General features: G+C 42.9%; 1 long non-coding RNA gene across 2 annotated transcripts in view; it reads left to right on the forward strand.

The window, feature by feature from the left end:
• LOC142796351 (uncharacterized) overlaps positions 1 to 16,214 on the forward strand; it is a 47,633-nt gene that overhangs the window by 16,282 nt on the left and 15,137 nt on the right. For both annotated transcript variants that reach the window (XR_012893768.1, XR_012893769.1), the window contains exon 3: positions 9,312 to 9,423. This is a non-coding gene — a long non-coding RNA (uncharacterized LOC142796351). The remainder of the gene's footprint in view (positions 1 to 9,311; positions 9,424 to 16,214) is intronic.

A 16,214-nucleotide genomic window follows, 5' to 3' on the forward strand; every position in this document is an offset into this window, starting at 1 on the left:
CTCTTGGCAGCTCGTCACAGCCTCACGCCAGAGTCACCTTCACCGGTATGGAACGTAAATGTCATCCTTAAACTTCGATGAATCTAGGAAGTTCCATCTCTAGGATGCAATGTGAACTACTGATACACTTAAGGGCGTGTTTGTAGAAATTGTATAAACTGCTATAATTTGTATATAAATCAATTTATAGCAGTTTTGGGGCGTTTCTACGTTACAACTTTAGTATTTGAAAACAGCGAATGTACCTGTTTTTTATTTTGTCAACCAAAATGAATAACCTATTTTGGCATTGCCAATACTTGACTACGTATCCAAACCACGTGATTCAACCAGCTGGCCAACACATCAGCATGGTGACGAAGGCGTCAGTGGTGGCTTGCGTTGGCCTTAATCGCAAACTCCCCGTGCAGCACGACGAAGCTTGGTGACCTGAAAGAGGACGTGTTCTTTAAGATTTTGGTTTCGATTACGAACACCAAGAGCACTGGAAGTTGACGCTGCAGCTGCATAGAGTCGGCATGCCCGAACGTGTCTTATTTTCGTTTACAGATGGTATATTCCGCCACCGTCGCTGCTGGTGCGTTCGATCCTGTCGTTTCTGCTGGCATATACTCTGAAGCAACGTTCTATTAGGTGTGAGCTCTTTATTTTCAGCACTTTGCGTGAATAACTAGAATTAAGTACAACCTTTGGTTCTCATAACGCAGGCGGAATTAAAATAAATTTCAAAGCAGTGACGGCAGCGGCTGCAGGATGGGGAAAAACAAATGTGACCATCTTCGACGAAAGTGGTGGTGGTTTTCGGCTGCTCTGGCGTTGTAAAAGCGAATGCCTTCTGAGTCAGACTATGTCAGGCATCGAGCGGTAGCATCCGTGGTGGCGGCCGCGCGCTGGCAGTTGTTATCTATCCACTCTCCCTCCAGCTCTCCTTTCAACAGCAGCGGGCACACCCACTTATTCTCGCCCCTAACAACCGGAGCATGTGGTGCGAGAAAGTGTACGCGAGCACAGTGCTTCGCCGCTCTTTTAGATGCGGAGCATCTTATACTCGCGCCTTGTAGTGCGCCGTCCGCACCGCTTCTCGAACATTCGACAGCTGACGCGCGCGCATGCGCCGTCGCGCCGTCGCCCACTCTTCCACCATCTGTGCATCCCTTCCTCCTCTACACACCGCGCGCGCTTCACTCCTCCACCATCTGTGCACCCTTCCTTCTCTACACGCCGCGTTCGACATCTACGATTCTCCTGATTCTCCAGTGGACGCGCATGTGGCGTCGCGCTTCGAGAACATTCAACAGCTGACAGTGCATGCGCCGTCGTGCTGTGTATATACTCAAGGTCGGCGCTCGCTCGCTCAGTTGCCGCTCGTCGGTTGGTTTGTACGGCGCGTCGACGTCCAAGGTCGCGGTGAAATGAATTCCAACGAATCCACAAACACAATGATCGACGTTCCTTCGACCAGCGCCGCCCTTTCGCATACGTGTGTACGTGTTCACTCATTTAACACCCCCTCCTACAACCACGTTAACCAATTTAGCCATCGACCCAAGTAAGTCGCACTTTAACACCCCGTTAACCAATTATATGGTCCGCATCCTCCTCAGTGTTCCCCCGAGGGAAGCTGCGGGCAATTTTTTTTCTCGACATTCGCCTCTCGCTCCCTGCGCCCCACTTTCCCGTCCACTTGCGCCTCACTCTCGACCGTTCGCTGGCCTTGCCCTTTTAAAGTGATGGCAAATGTCAGTGAAGGTGAATTATAGCTACTTAGTACACTGTAAGTGAATGTTTGACCGCAATGGTGCCCTCTCTCGGCGAAAGAAATGCATTCGGATTTCCTCACGATGTCTTTTGGGGAATGAATTTTCAAAGTAGATACGGCAGCAGAGTCAGGATGGGGAACAAAAAATGTGATCATCTTCGGCGCACACTGGTCGTGGTTTTCTGGCTATTCTGGCGTTTTAAAGACAATAGACTTTCCTAATGACCTTTGACGCAAAAAAGTTGGTCTGTCTGTACATTTTTCTGTTTGTCTCCTCTAATGATACCCAGAACGGCACCAAACGATACGCCAAACGGCCGACCCTTTCCGTAGCACCCGCCAATAATGCTCAAAATTTAGCGTTCCTACTTGTGCAATTGTCAATTAAAAAGCGATTATTGCGCTTATCTGAGGCACCATAAGAACACATCAATATTCTGTATGTGCATCGTTTTACTAGAAAAGGCATACATAAGTAATTATAAGGACCATAGCGCTTACTACGCTGCGCCGACGATGCAACGCTTGCACGAAGAGGCAAGTGTTCAAACGCTTTGCTAAGACGACATGGTGGTGGCACCTACCCGTCGCCTTGCGTTCTAAACATTATCGCTTCCGAGACGGGCGTGCACGCCACGCGCTTTGTTCAACAAGAAAACGGCAAGATAGCGCTCATGTCTCACGTGTGACGAGACTTGATGTACTCATTCGCCTCCGCTGCACGCTAGGGCAATCTAACAGAGTATCTCCAGAATACCATTCACCGATTTTCTTGCGCAGATCAAATAAACATTTTATTCCCTCTCTTCAAACGCAAGACAATCGTCTTACGACGACATTTGCAGCGTAACATGCAAATACGAGGCCGTTTTTTGTTTTCACTACATTTCTGAAGTGTTAACTTGCTCTAACAGTGGTCGCAACTGTTTTATGAAAGGCAGTTCAAAAAAGCGCCATTTCGTACGCTAGCGGTCCCCCAACAAAAGCAGAGTCAAAATATTTGATGACAGAAAAAGTGTTTGTCGCTATAATTAGGCCTATGAGATACATCAATGTTCTGCCCTTACCTATAAGGGAGGCCTTTCAATGTCCTGAGCGACCACCACCAATGTGTTCATCTTGAAAATGGCCACAACATTAGGACCAAGAAGAAGAAACTAACAGGAGAAGCGCTGACTGACAACTAAGCGGGTTATCGGAAATAAAATGTAGCTGTATACAAGAAGAGTCACGTGCACACCGATAAACATAAAGAGTGAACTAAAACATTTGAGGGAATTCTGTGATTGTACACCAAAGCCACGTGCTCAATAAAAAACGTAATTACCAAACGAAAATTAGAAGCAAGTCTCTGTGACAAGGATACTGGAGAGTGGCGAATGAACTTTTTTTATTTTTTACAAATGTATTAGGTATAGGTTTCAACAATTTCTTTGAAAAGGTAGTTCGTATGATTAAAAATGATAGTGTATTCATCTTAGCAGGGGTTACAACCACATGCGCTGCAGTGTGGTCTAATGTTGGACAATCTATCAGACTTGCTGGCTCCTTTATGCCTTTTAGGAACACAATAATAGCACGCCGTCTTCCTTGTACTTCTCTTTCCGCATGACAGTAGCATCTTAGACGTGACGACAGTTTACAGGCAACAAGTATGGTCTAGAGCTTGACATCCCACGCACCAGAAGAAACCTTGCTGTCCTCCAAATTTCGCTTGACTGCAGCGCAGATGCTATCAATGCAATTTGGTGCCGAAAACAGCACACCGATGTGGTACCTCCTAGCAACACTTTTCAGTCCACGTAACTTAAGATGGACATACGGTGTGCAAACTTCCTTGCTTTTCTTCACTTCTTTATGTTTCTTTCCGCCATTATTCAGTCACCAGCTAATTTTGTGTGAACGTGCAAATGTCGTCAGTAGCCATAGCTATTATAAAGCTATGTCACCCGACCAGAGTGGAGTGCGCTACCAAAAACCTTATGCAGTAATCACCATATCCTCCAACTTGGCCTGTCTACGAGTGTGTAGCACACACTCGTAGATAGATTAAGGCAGGAATAGCATGCTTAACTGCGTAGAATTTCTACAGGGATGACCTCGCTGTTGAAACCACTATAACCGACATTGAATAGTGGTTCAAGAATGTGCTAGATACAGCCGAACGACAGACTAAAACATAAAGCTCAACACCGACACGCCCGCATTCGACGCCCACATTCTCCACTTCTTGAAGGCTAGGAGAAGACTTCTTAAGAGGTGGAAGCGGCAAAAAACTTAACAGCCAGCTACAGAAACGTATCGCTATCCTCACCAAGCAAAGTCAAGGTTATACCAAGTATTTGACCAGGCAGCACTGGTGCGCCTTTTGCGACAAGCTAAAGAGATTTCTTAGCACCAAGAAAACGTGGCACCTTCTACACTCTCTTAAGTAAACGAAACCCTCCAAAGCAGCGAAGAAGCAGTCTCTTCCCAAGCTTATTCACAAGTACGCCGGATCGAAAGAACGTCATCTACAAGAATTAGTAAATAAGTTTTGCATAGACGCGCCCGCTGTCGCGTCTTTGACACCAAAGAATATGCGGGAACACCAAACCCTGACCTCGACCGGCCCTTCACGCAGGCAGAACTCTTCGCAGCCCTATCGAAGGTAACAAAAAGCACCAGCACCGGAAAAGACCGGAATTTCAACAAACAGTTGCGCAACTTACCGCACCAGGCCACCACAGCTCTTCTCCAATATTACCACGACTGCTGGGAGAAAGGAGAGCTGCCTTTGGTTAGAAAACATTCGAAGATCACCATGATCTCCAAGCCTAACAAACCTATGAGCATTGAGAACATGCGCCCAATTTCTCTCACGTCGTTTGGGAAAGATATTCGAACATACGGCACACGACCACTTTACTTTCTACCTAGAAGATACTTGGCACCTACTAGATACAATATTCAGCTTGAGTCACCACCTCTCGGTGCACGACGTGCTTCAACTACTCAAAGAAGAGTTTCTTGATCACCTCAGTCACCGAACAAAGTACTCAATACTCGAAGTCGATGTCAAGGGGGCCTTCAATAACGTAACTCATGAGGCAATCCTCACGAACCTCGAAGGCACCGCCTGCAGCGTGAGGACCTACACGTATGTCAGAAACTTTCTGACGGACCGTACAGCAACTTTGGGCATCTGGAACATCCGCAGCAAATCTTCCAACTACCTAAAAGAGGCATTTCGCAGGATTCGGTCATGTCACCGCTTTCGTTGAACGTTGCAATAATCAATTTGCCTAAGGTTCTTGAAAAAGTACCAGATGTGCAGCACGTCATATACGCTGATGACATCACACACTCTGCCAAGGTTTCGAACATCGGGAGACAAGTGAGCTGCGCACAAGATGCTGTAAACAGCATAGGAAAGTATCTCCGACACTGCGGTCTTAATTGTGCCCCCGAGAAGTCTCAGCAGCTTGTACTCAAAGCAAGGACGAGAGGCAGGCCTCCCATATACGAAGGTCATGTCCCTTTCGTCACCCTCAACGGGACAATTATTCCGAAAGTTGATACGCTACGGGTGTCGGATGTCGCATACACAACAATAGATTGGGGGCTTCCACCGTACCAAGACTCTTAAGAACTCTCTCGCAGCTCGCACACTTCGTCAAAAGAATCGCGAACCGACGCATTGGCCTTAAAGAACATGGCACCCTACAAATAATGCGCGTTCTTGTCACCAGCCGCATCATGTACGGAAGGCTATACCCTAGTTTGAATACCACGAACTTAGAAAAACTCAATAATATGATAAGAGAGGCAACCAAAGCCCCTTTCGGACTACTACCCATGTCTTCTACTTCACGACTTCTTGAGATGGGTGTCCACAATCCTTCGCAAGAGCTCGCTGAGGCTCACAAGAACAGCTAGATGGAGCGGCCCAAGCTCACCCCAAATGAGATGTTGGCGCTCAGGTATTTCAACTACAGTGATTCACACATTGCTGATGCAGACCGGAAAAAGCGCATCCCAGTCAAACACGTCGGTTATCATAAAGCGTTGTCACTACTACAAGACAGTGTTTTGAGGCTGCGTTATGGTTCGTAATCATTGCTTGGTCATTAATTCCAAAAAAACAAAGCTACGTTTCTTCAAAAACCCATTGAAAAGAACCAATGCACCTTAATTTTTTCTCGTCTGTGATTACGCTTTCTGTGGGCAATCCTAATGAATTTGTTCATTCTATAAAACATCTCAGTGTAATTCTCAATAGCCATGTGTTTTAAATTGATGATACGGCTTACATTTATGGCAGACCACGCAAATCTCATGGTTACTTTCAAATACTAACTCGATTGCACCCACTAATATAAAGTGATCATTTTGCTCGCTCTTGCGTACAGTGTCCAGCATTACGGAATCACTTTGTTTGCTCTTTGTTCCTCGCTATAACAGTGTCGGGTTGATATTAATTTTAAAAACATTTTGAAACCCATTGTTTACAATCGTACATAAATACATAACTCAAATATCTTTTTTTATTCGCCCACCGTCTGTCAAAGCGTCATTTATTCAAACTGTGGTATTACGACAGTTCTGTAACTCTGTGTTAAAAAACTGCTTTGCTCCTGTAAATTAAGAAATTCGGCAAATCCCGCGTACCCGGAAACCACGTTATGCGAAGCATGCGGAGGGAGGATGACTGCGTTACAATCTTTGATTGAGCGACATTTCATGAAATGACACTAAATATTTGTAGAAATATCAAATTTTTCACGCACAGACATATGTGGAAACGTTTCAGATGTTTACATAACCAGTTCTTTGCACTTGCGCAACGATGCTAAATACAAAATGGGTATTAGCAACAACAGAAGCAGATATGAAGCACTGATGCTCACAAGGATGCTGGCCCTGCGAACTGCTACATAAATCAACTTCTGCGCATGGCAACTAACCAAAATTGACGTTAACTCGAAGTGACTGCTGTATTAAAGTAGTACATATGTTGTGTTAACATAATTGGCTAGGCAGCACTGCAACCACTATACATGTTTCACGAAGATTAGCGTCTATTTGAAAAGTATATCCAAGACTTTGCTTAACTCTCTGGTAAAATGCCTCATTGCCCCGCAGAATGCTTGTGTTCGATTCCAGCTGGGACCCTGACATTTATTCTTTGCGTTCAACGGGTCGACACTATCAATGTCGGGTATTCCTTAACCTCCCGCGTTAGGTAGGAAGGAAGGAAGGAAGTGCTTGGAAGCTGTGGCACACACCCACGCTGGAGGATTGGCCAAGAACCGGGTAGTTCTGACGAAATTGCTCATGTGCGTTCTCGTCCTTCCTGGGTAGGTACTAAGTGTCAATCATAGTGGCACATACCCGCCCGAGGGTATGTGCCACTATCTTGCGGGAATGGTTTGACGACGTACGTGACGGGGTTGTGACAATATTAATGTCTTGGCAAGCACGTCATATCCCTCAAATCATCTTAGACTCCCATGTTAATTTTTTTTTCACGCCAAGTTAAAGGAGAGGACACCCTAACGTAAGCGGCTAGATAGATAGATAGATAGATAGATAGATAGATAGATAGATAGATAGATAGATAGATAGATAGATAGATAGATAGATAGATAGATAGATAGATAGATACGCTCGAAGTCACCGAAGTTCGCTAAGAAATACTTCGCATTTAAAAAATATCCCGCTTTTCTGTACAAACTGTCAAAACACAATATGGCAAAGGTATTGAAAGTTTTGTGTTTTTTCTGCTTTTAGTGAGTTCCCCGACAATGCTTTTTTCTGTAACGACAAAACGCCACTTAAGAAATGTTCTAGAAGTACTTTTCGCTGCGCAATTTATTGTATGACTATTTATATAGCTTCCTTTATGCCGAGTACTGTTAAAAAATTGCTCAATCTTTATCTCAACGTTCTACTGCTTATATAGTTTTGTTTCCGCTAGTTTTAATTTTGTATATTATTGTGTTTATACTCTGGAATTTGTTCTCTAGAATTTCTTTGTACACTACAATTTGTTTGAAGTACTTATGAGTCATCACTGAGGTTTCTAGATGGTGGGCTGAAACTCGCACTTGCTGTTTCTTATAAATTATTTCAAGTACTGGTAAATCATCACGTAGGTAAACAGCCGGTGAGGCAACCCCCGTCATACCTGCTCTCTATAATAAAGATCCCGTTAGTGCTTTTGCATGTTATTGTGTGTAATGTGAATGGTTTGTAGATATCCGCATTCGACACGATGAGCGGAGCACTAAAATGACAGTGTCTCTTATAAAGAGCCCTCGAATTTTCTGACAAGACCGTTTATGCTTCTTTAGTGCGATGAATGTGCTTCTTGCCATATGGCAGTGGTATCTGACACGCGATAACGCCGCGGCGATAGCAACTGTTCGAGTTGTGTCTTCACACAATAGTTTCCACATTCGCCACTGAATATTTTGTTTTTGTCGAATTTCAGCCGTCCCTTCGGACACACTCCGGCGAGCGTATGTGGTGACAAGTATATGAGATCTACAACATGCCATCTAGCAGCGCGTGTTCTTATTTTCTAAAGGCCTGTGAGAATGCGGCATTTTACGTATCCTTCAGGACAGCTACTGCTCTTTTACTGGTTTGATATTTTATTCCGCATGAACCCTTTTGTTATGGAAAATACACAAAGAGTTTTTTTATCACTTGAAACAGTGACGGATATGCTGGCCTGTCCTACGTTGTCTTGACTGAGGTAGAATTTATGTGATTAACGATGTGCGAAGGAACAGTGCTTTGGCCTTCACCAAAGCAGCAAAGATCAAGCTGACGTGTGCCCGCACGCTTGTTTGACAGATAGAAGCCGGAACGTGAATTAATAATGCCGCCAAGATACGATGCTTATGCAGTGCAGACCTCACAAGGCGATTGCCTGCACAACGCCCCGGCTAAACCACTCAGAGCGTATCAACACTCGGTTGGTTACATCGACGTAGCTCATAACTCATATTCATCATGTTATACGAGCTGAAAGTGTAATATAGTGGATAAGGCGCTGAATTGCTGACTGGGGATTCGTGGGATCGAATGTCGGCCGGACACTTTCATTTTCTATGAATGTGATATTTCCAGAGGCCCTTGTGCTTTAATGTTAGTACATGCTAAACGTATCCAGATTGTAAAATTTTTTGGAGCGCCCCACTACAGCGTCCCGGGCACCTTGCTTTTAGAACGTGAAAAGTTAGAGTGCATAAAAGTCGTGTGCTTTGTAAGTAAACAGCTTGTACCAGTCATGCAGTACAGCGCGAATATGGGAAGTGTAGTTATAAGATAGGAAGCACGCGCAATGCTAATATTCAATTGCATCATTGATATTCTCTCTGCTCAGCGTGCAGGATGGGCCACTACCCATCTAATTATTTTATGCAGCGCGTTGTGCGTGTTGTGCTATTATTGAGGCGCAGTTCTCTTGGCACACATTGCTTCTTTCAGGTGGTTTTTCTCAGTACCAATATTCTCTATTTAGTATCATGGGTTACTTAATAGTCTGTGTTTTCTTCTCCAGGGATGTGCACTGAGGGACCACTGCCTATTCCGCCAAATCAAGTTACTCGGCTACGGTGCCCATGTGCAAACGTTACATGTCATGACTACATGAGGCGAGTCACAATTACCTGGTAAGCCATAAGTTTCAAATACTGTTTTGTAATGAAGCTGTCGAAACGAAATGAACGGTTCGTGTTCTAGCTAGAAAAAAAAGATTATAATTCTGGGTGAACATGCCTGATCTAAAGATATTTCTCAAGCTCCAATGTGGCATAATCGATCATGCTGCTAACTTTTACGCAATACGCATACACATGTTTTCTGATCATGACAATTGTGTTGCTGACCCTGAGACTACTGGGAAGTAATTTGACCCTTCAGTGTTTTCACCATAGGGTGCTACAGTTTCATCAATTCTCTACTAAAACATCGCATTCATAAATAATCAATATCTCATATAGCATTTATTTATCAACTCTAAAATGCAAGAGTGACCACAGAAAATAGATAATGTCACCAGAACTGCCACTCGAAAAAAAAACGGCCAAATAATATGAAAGCATCTTTAATCTCAAGTTATCAGATAAGGTGTAACGTGGAAGTCAAGTGTTCTCTCCCAGAAGCAGTTGAAGGTTTGTTTTGCGCGTACGCTGAAGTACGAGCGCTAGCACAATCTCTGTTGGTTTTGTCAGCTACAGGCACCGTTTGAAGGAAATTCACTGATGTTGGCGCCTGTTGACACATCTCAGACCCGACGAATAACGTCTATGATCATAAATAAAAGTTCGTGGTACACTGTAAACATGTTTTAGCATTTTAGGGAGTTTTTCGATCGTGTTTCAGCGTACATCTCAAAGGTAATAAAGGAAACGTCTTTTAAAATTAGGTTTTTACTAACACCCTTGTTTACGGTGTTTTTGTAGGGTCTCTGGTGTGTTTTGTTTTCCTCGTTTGAACAGCATGCTGAAGTGAGAGCCATCCTCTTCAAATCTTTCTAGTGGTCAGCCTGCTTTATTAAATCTATTTATGGACAAATATTGCTCGTATTTGATCTAGAATCAAGTAATGAAGCTTTGCTAACTGTTAATTGCCGATAAAATAGCTTCGTTTTCAGATACACGGCCGATTTGTGGTGGCTCAAAGCTTAACATGGTTTGCTTACGAAGTAAATGGGGTTAAAAAGTTAATTTAGAAGCTAACGTTGGTGTTTATTTAACTTGAATCGGGGGCTTAATGGGAGTGAAGTGAAAGTTTTTCTGCTTCTCTTGAGAGCCTTAAAAATACCCTTTTAGACGCAGCCAAGAAAACAAAGTATTTAAGGCACAAAATCATTGTTTCGAAGACATTTCTCGCAATTGTCTATCGCAGTGACATATTCGAAAATGGACATTCACGCATTCACAAACAAACATGACACTTGTACACAAGTGCGCATGACCAAAGATGTACTTCGGACCACATGCACTCAAAGCAAACACGATATCCATTGCACCAAAGCACTACCACTAGCTTGCCTGGTTTATCACGGGCATTGGTGTGTACAAAGCGGCTACTAATACGTCGGCGACACTTCAATTTTTGTTCTCGTAGCAGCGGCATGTTTCAGCGCTTGTAAAAGGCCACTGCTTAAACGAAAGGGTGTCATGCCGGACATGGTGAACACCATCAGCTGCGAACTATTCAGCTCGTCGTGTCGTGCCGCTAGACAAATGGTAAACGTGGGCCCACTTGAGCACTTCTCATTACGTCGACAGTGCTTCGTTCGCACCGAATTCGTAAATACCAGCGTGACAAAACATATCTTCAGATGGTCGAACATATGTGCATTCCATGGGCGTATGCTGTAGAGCTATTTTCAGTATTTCCGCCTTGACCTGCACGTGTCCCATGGCAGTGGCGTGTTCTCAGCTTTTTGAGACCGCCCGTATATCTATTGTAGGTACATGTCTGAGACTGCCGCCACACAAAAACCTCAGAGACGAGGACGAAACACTGAGAAATTATCTTTATCATTTCAAGACTCTGCCGCGAGTGACCATGAGCGGCCAGCACGAGCGTGCCATGCTCCATCGTTCTCGTCTGCCACCGGCGCGTTCACCACCACCGCCGTTTCCCATAGCATATAGAAAACAAAAATAAAAGTTACACACGAAGATGCCCATGAGCATGCACAGGATTCTTATTCAGATTGAGGAGGAAGGGGTGAAGGTTTCTCGCAGCACTCACCCTCCCTATTAAGTCAGTGTACGGAGTGGAGTTCGCCCCCCTTTCCCCTGGCGATACAAGGACACTAACGCGCCTACACCAATTGTCTTTACTGCGCACGCACTGTCGCGAGCCAAACGCAGGGGCAGCAGCGCCTGCCTTCTGAGCAGCTGAACCACCATCTGTATCCTAAATTAGCACTTATTTGGAACTCGTATTTTAGCGCGGCACACATTCGATCTCTAACTTAAACTCAACATTTAGTTGATTTGGCGCTCGTTGACTTTCCACAATCTTACTAATCAACCTTTGTCGTTAAATATTACGCAAATGCATTAAAGAAAATGTCTAAAGCATGCCCGAATGTCAAGCACAACCACCACAAATTAGCAGTTGACAGGTCTCCCGCTAAATAAGGAAGCTCATTTACAAGCATTTCGCCCTCATGAACGGCTATGTGTATTTGGCACTCCTGTTACACAAATGATGCAGCGCGAATCAAAAACAAATGCTGAGTTACAGTCTTCCTCTAAAAACAGCTGTTCTTCAATAAAAAATTGTTTTTAATTGCAAGCATATCATGCGCACAGAAGACGACAGCTTCGCTTTTTAGCCATTCAGAATTTTGTAGACCTAACACAGAAACCCCGAGAATTGTAGCAAACATACACAAAGCTAGAAAATCCAAATCATTGTAGCATTGTGTCGTCGCCTGCATATTACGTTGAACTTTATTTATGCAACAGGCAACTTCAATTATGGTACAATTGATGAAGCACCACTAATGTATGCAAGAACAAAGTGAAAACTTACTGCTTGTTTGTCCGTCACCTATTTAACTCCAACAAATTTTCTCAAGAGTAAAACATCTACTCCAATCGCTTGGTAATAAAAGCACAAGCCATAACATTTACCCAGCAGTATTTCAGCTACTTCTAATGCATACCTCAAATGATTAAAGATACAGTGTTCGAAATATTTTATTGGAACCATAATGGCATCAGTTGTTATGTCAGTGTAAGCATATGCATATTTACAAAGTTGCAAACTATACCTTATACAAAACACTAGGAACATACACAGCACGACCCAAACACCATGCATTATTCACCGTAGTATAGCAATATGAAACTAGAGCAAAAAAGGTTATCATAACACACACTAACAGGTGCACTTCAGAGTGAAAAATCCAATGAATATAAGCACAATCCAATGAAATAGAAAGTGCAAGGAACTTGCCGTCAGTCTACACATGAAGTGACCAAATTAGTACAATAAGTCTAACATTACTTTTACGAAATATGCGACCGCTCACGTGGGCACGTTGTAGTTTTTTTTTATTGCATTAGTTTGAGCTATGGCATCAAACGTTGCGCGATATGATCATAAGTTCAGTTTTTTTGCTTAGAAGTCGAAATATTACCAGTTCAGTTCATTGTACAATCACTTACCTGAATTTGTAAAGTGTTCCGTCTCGCCAGAAAAATAACAACATAGCATTCATATATGGCTTTACATGTTTACTCACACATATCTGAAAAGTAATGTAATTTTCTGGAATTACCTATGCTCTCAAACTTGTCGAAATTATCACACAGCTGAAATACACCGATGCTTTATTCATAGATAATTAGTACAGATATGTTTACAATATTTCCAAGCTAGCCAGTGCCATCTGCAACCTAAGAAGTTCTTCCTATTTTCTTTCACATTTCATGACTTATGCATGATTTCCACACTAAAATTAATCCAGGTACCTGGGCTGCATAGTCAACTTGAAGTTAAGTAGTCACAGGCTTACAATTTAAACTTCTTATATATATCAGATAGTGGTTAGCATATTGTGTCCTAGAGCTTGGTGTGCCATGAGGTGAAAACTATTTTGACCACAAATGAATACAGACTGTAAAGGAGTTAGGAGTTCAGTCCATGGATAAACATGTGCGATAACAAACCATAGAAATAGAATTGAAGAGAACAGGGAGACGCAGTACTATAAGCTGTAGTTTACCGCAAGTATGGTTATTTTATTCACGTTCGTATACTTATTCAGGGACTGCATATTACTTCCATCCAGTAATTTTTTTGTACTATGTGTGTGTACCTTTTTGTGGTTGGCATTACACTTTTCTTTCTAGTAGCGCATCGTCCTGTGCGTTTCATTCTCGTTTCATTAAGATATGGGCCTTTTTTACCACTCTTTCTTTAACTCTTATTACTAATAAACTCACTCAACTGTCTATTTTAGGAATAAGTTTGCTGTAAAAAGCCGGTTCCAACCACTGTCGTTTCTAACAGTGTAACATTTTCAAATGGGCACACAATTGCACATGTTCCGTGCAGTACCACATATAACACTCTGCGTGTAGAACAAAGCACAGTGAAAGTATTATCATAAATGTCGTAAGATGAAGAAATGTTCAAGTTAGTGTACAGTGAGGTAAAGAGGAGTGTTCCCACAATGCACTCTTTTGTACAAAAACAGGTGGCTGAGCGACTCCTGCTGCTTTGCCATAAATGTCTTCCTGAAAGGGATACAAAAAAGTCCATTAAGCTTTTTTTATGCATAAAAAATGTCTTACCACTGGCGCACACTTGACAGTCTCACTGCACACTTTCCAACAAAACGTGAAACAGGTGCAAATTTGAGATGCCCTTAAGTAGTTCCTTGTAAACATTTCACTTTAAGCTACAAAGGGTAAAGAATACTTGATGGTGAAGAAATTCAAAACAACATCACAAGTGAACTCTTGTCCTGTGCACTACTACTCCGTCGGTTTTTTTTTTATCTCAATATATTTAGCAGTGGAGTGCAAAAAAATGTTAGTAAGATTAGTATTCACTTTGTTATTGAACCCATTCTCGATGAAGAAAAGTTCCTTGAGGCTCTTGTGCTTAGCCAACAAATGGCCCTTGCGCCAAAAAACACCATATATCATCATCATCATCATGAGCTTCAGGTGGTCAAAATTTATGTACTTTTCCACTGCAGTGTTGCTAATTATCACATGATGGTTTTTGAACGTTAAAGACCACCAATTACATTTCTTTGAAATGAAACACGTGCAATACAAGCTTATTGGACAACCCTAGCTGTTCTGTTTAGGTTTCAGAATGGAAAACTTGTTATTGATTTATGGATGAAAAGCACAGCTGTAAGAACGACAAAAACAGAGCGAGCCACAATATCAGCAGTTTCTACCTTGCCGAAAATTCGGTAAATAGTCAGAATAGTTTGCACTGATCACAAGCACTACGGCGACGCAATGTAAAACAAAATAACCAGAAGGAAAAATGAAAGTGACCCAAAAACAAGGTTCAACAGATTAAACTGTTAATAATGTAATTAAATTAGCCATGCATAAGCGACACCTCTCCTAAATTCTATAAATATTCACATCTAATCGTGGCTACTTCCAGTGCTGATATGTGACGCATGAAGTGACAATACCTTAAACTGCATGTGCTTCCTCGAAAACGCAATGTTAATAATGACATGTCTGTGACGGTATATGGCTATTATTAGGTCTCGTTAACGTATTTTATCTTTCAAGGTAAATCAATACAATCGCATGTTGCTGCTCTACCTTGATATGCGATGCAATTTTTTTCTCTACAATCCAGTACAAGTGAGCAATCCAAAATTGCTATTGTAAAGTCTTCTTGCTAGCTCATATTTTGGACATAAGAAATGGAATACAAAAATTTGGTCCTAATGCACACTTCATCACAAGGCAGCGCAATAACAGTGGTTGTTTGTTTGTTTGCTTGTGCTTAGGTGTATACTGCCTGAAAGCACTGTTTCAATAATGCTTTATCTCAACGAAGAAATTATGTCGCACGAACTTTCCTTTTTTTTAGGGTGCACTCGCTAGAATTGGCTGGCGTTGCAAAGCTTCGGAGATATTCACAGGAGTTCCAAAACACGCTCCACCCCTCGTTATTTGAGCTTACTAACTTTTTTTTCTTTTTATTGCTATTTTCACGCAACGCAAAATGCAAAACGCCCCCTACTGGTGCTCATGCGGCGATAATATGCGCGAACAGAGTAAACATGAGTATTACCTACTATTTGTGTTCCTGATAGTGCCGCGAACGCGGCGCACTCATAAGCTGCTTGGTGATACACACCGGCAGCTGGCATGCTTGCTTTAGTCACAGGGCTAATGCCACGCCATCGCACTTGCATAGCGGCGTGTTGCAGTGTTGTCAAACCATGCATTTTTCATCCAGCAACAATACCACAGTATGGCTCCCTCAAAAAAGACACGCACACAACGCTGCGACACATAGCCGTGCAGCTCAAATGCGTCACTTAGAAGGCAAAGGTTATCCCGTTACAGCTTTGTTTCACTATCGCTCACGCACGTCGCTGGGGTAGTCTTATATTCTCCACTGGCATATCGAAACTTGAACGGCTCTTTTTCCGCGTGTTCTTTTTTTATCTGCGTGTGGGCGGCACTGGGCGAGTGCGTCGGTTCCCTCTCGCGAGGTGCCGTCACTGTTTAGAGATCGAAGAAGAGATCGTTCAAAGGGCATATTCTCTCGTTTCGTAGTGGCCGCATGAGAAGAGCAGCGTTATTCGCTCCATTTGTTTTTTCTTATAGACGATACTCTTTCTTGGGGACCTTGGACGAAAAAAGTTTGGTGATTCTGTCTGTACATTTGTCTGTTTATCCGCTCTAGCGATACCTCAAACGGCATCAAACGGCCAACC

Source organism: Rhipicephalus microplus, chromosome 2 (assembly GCF_043290135.1).
Source record: "Rhipicephalus microplus isolate Deutch F79 chromosome 2, USDA_Rmic, whole genome shotgun sequence".
Classification (NCBI taxonomy): domain Eukaryota; kingdom Metazoa; phylum Arthropoda; class Arachnida; order Ixodida; family Ixodidae; genus Rhipicephalus; species Rhipicephalus microplus.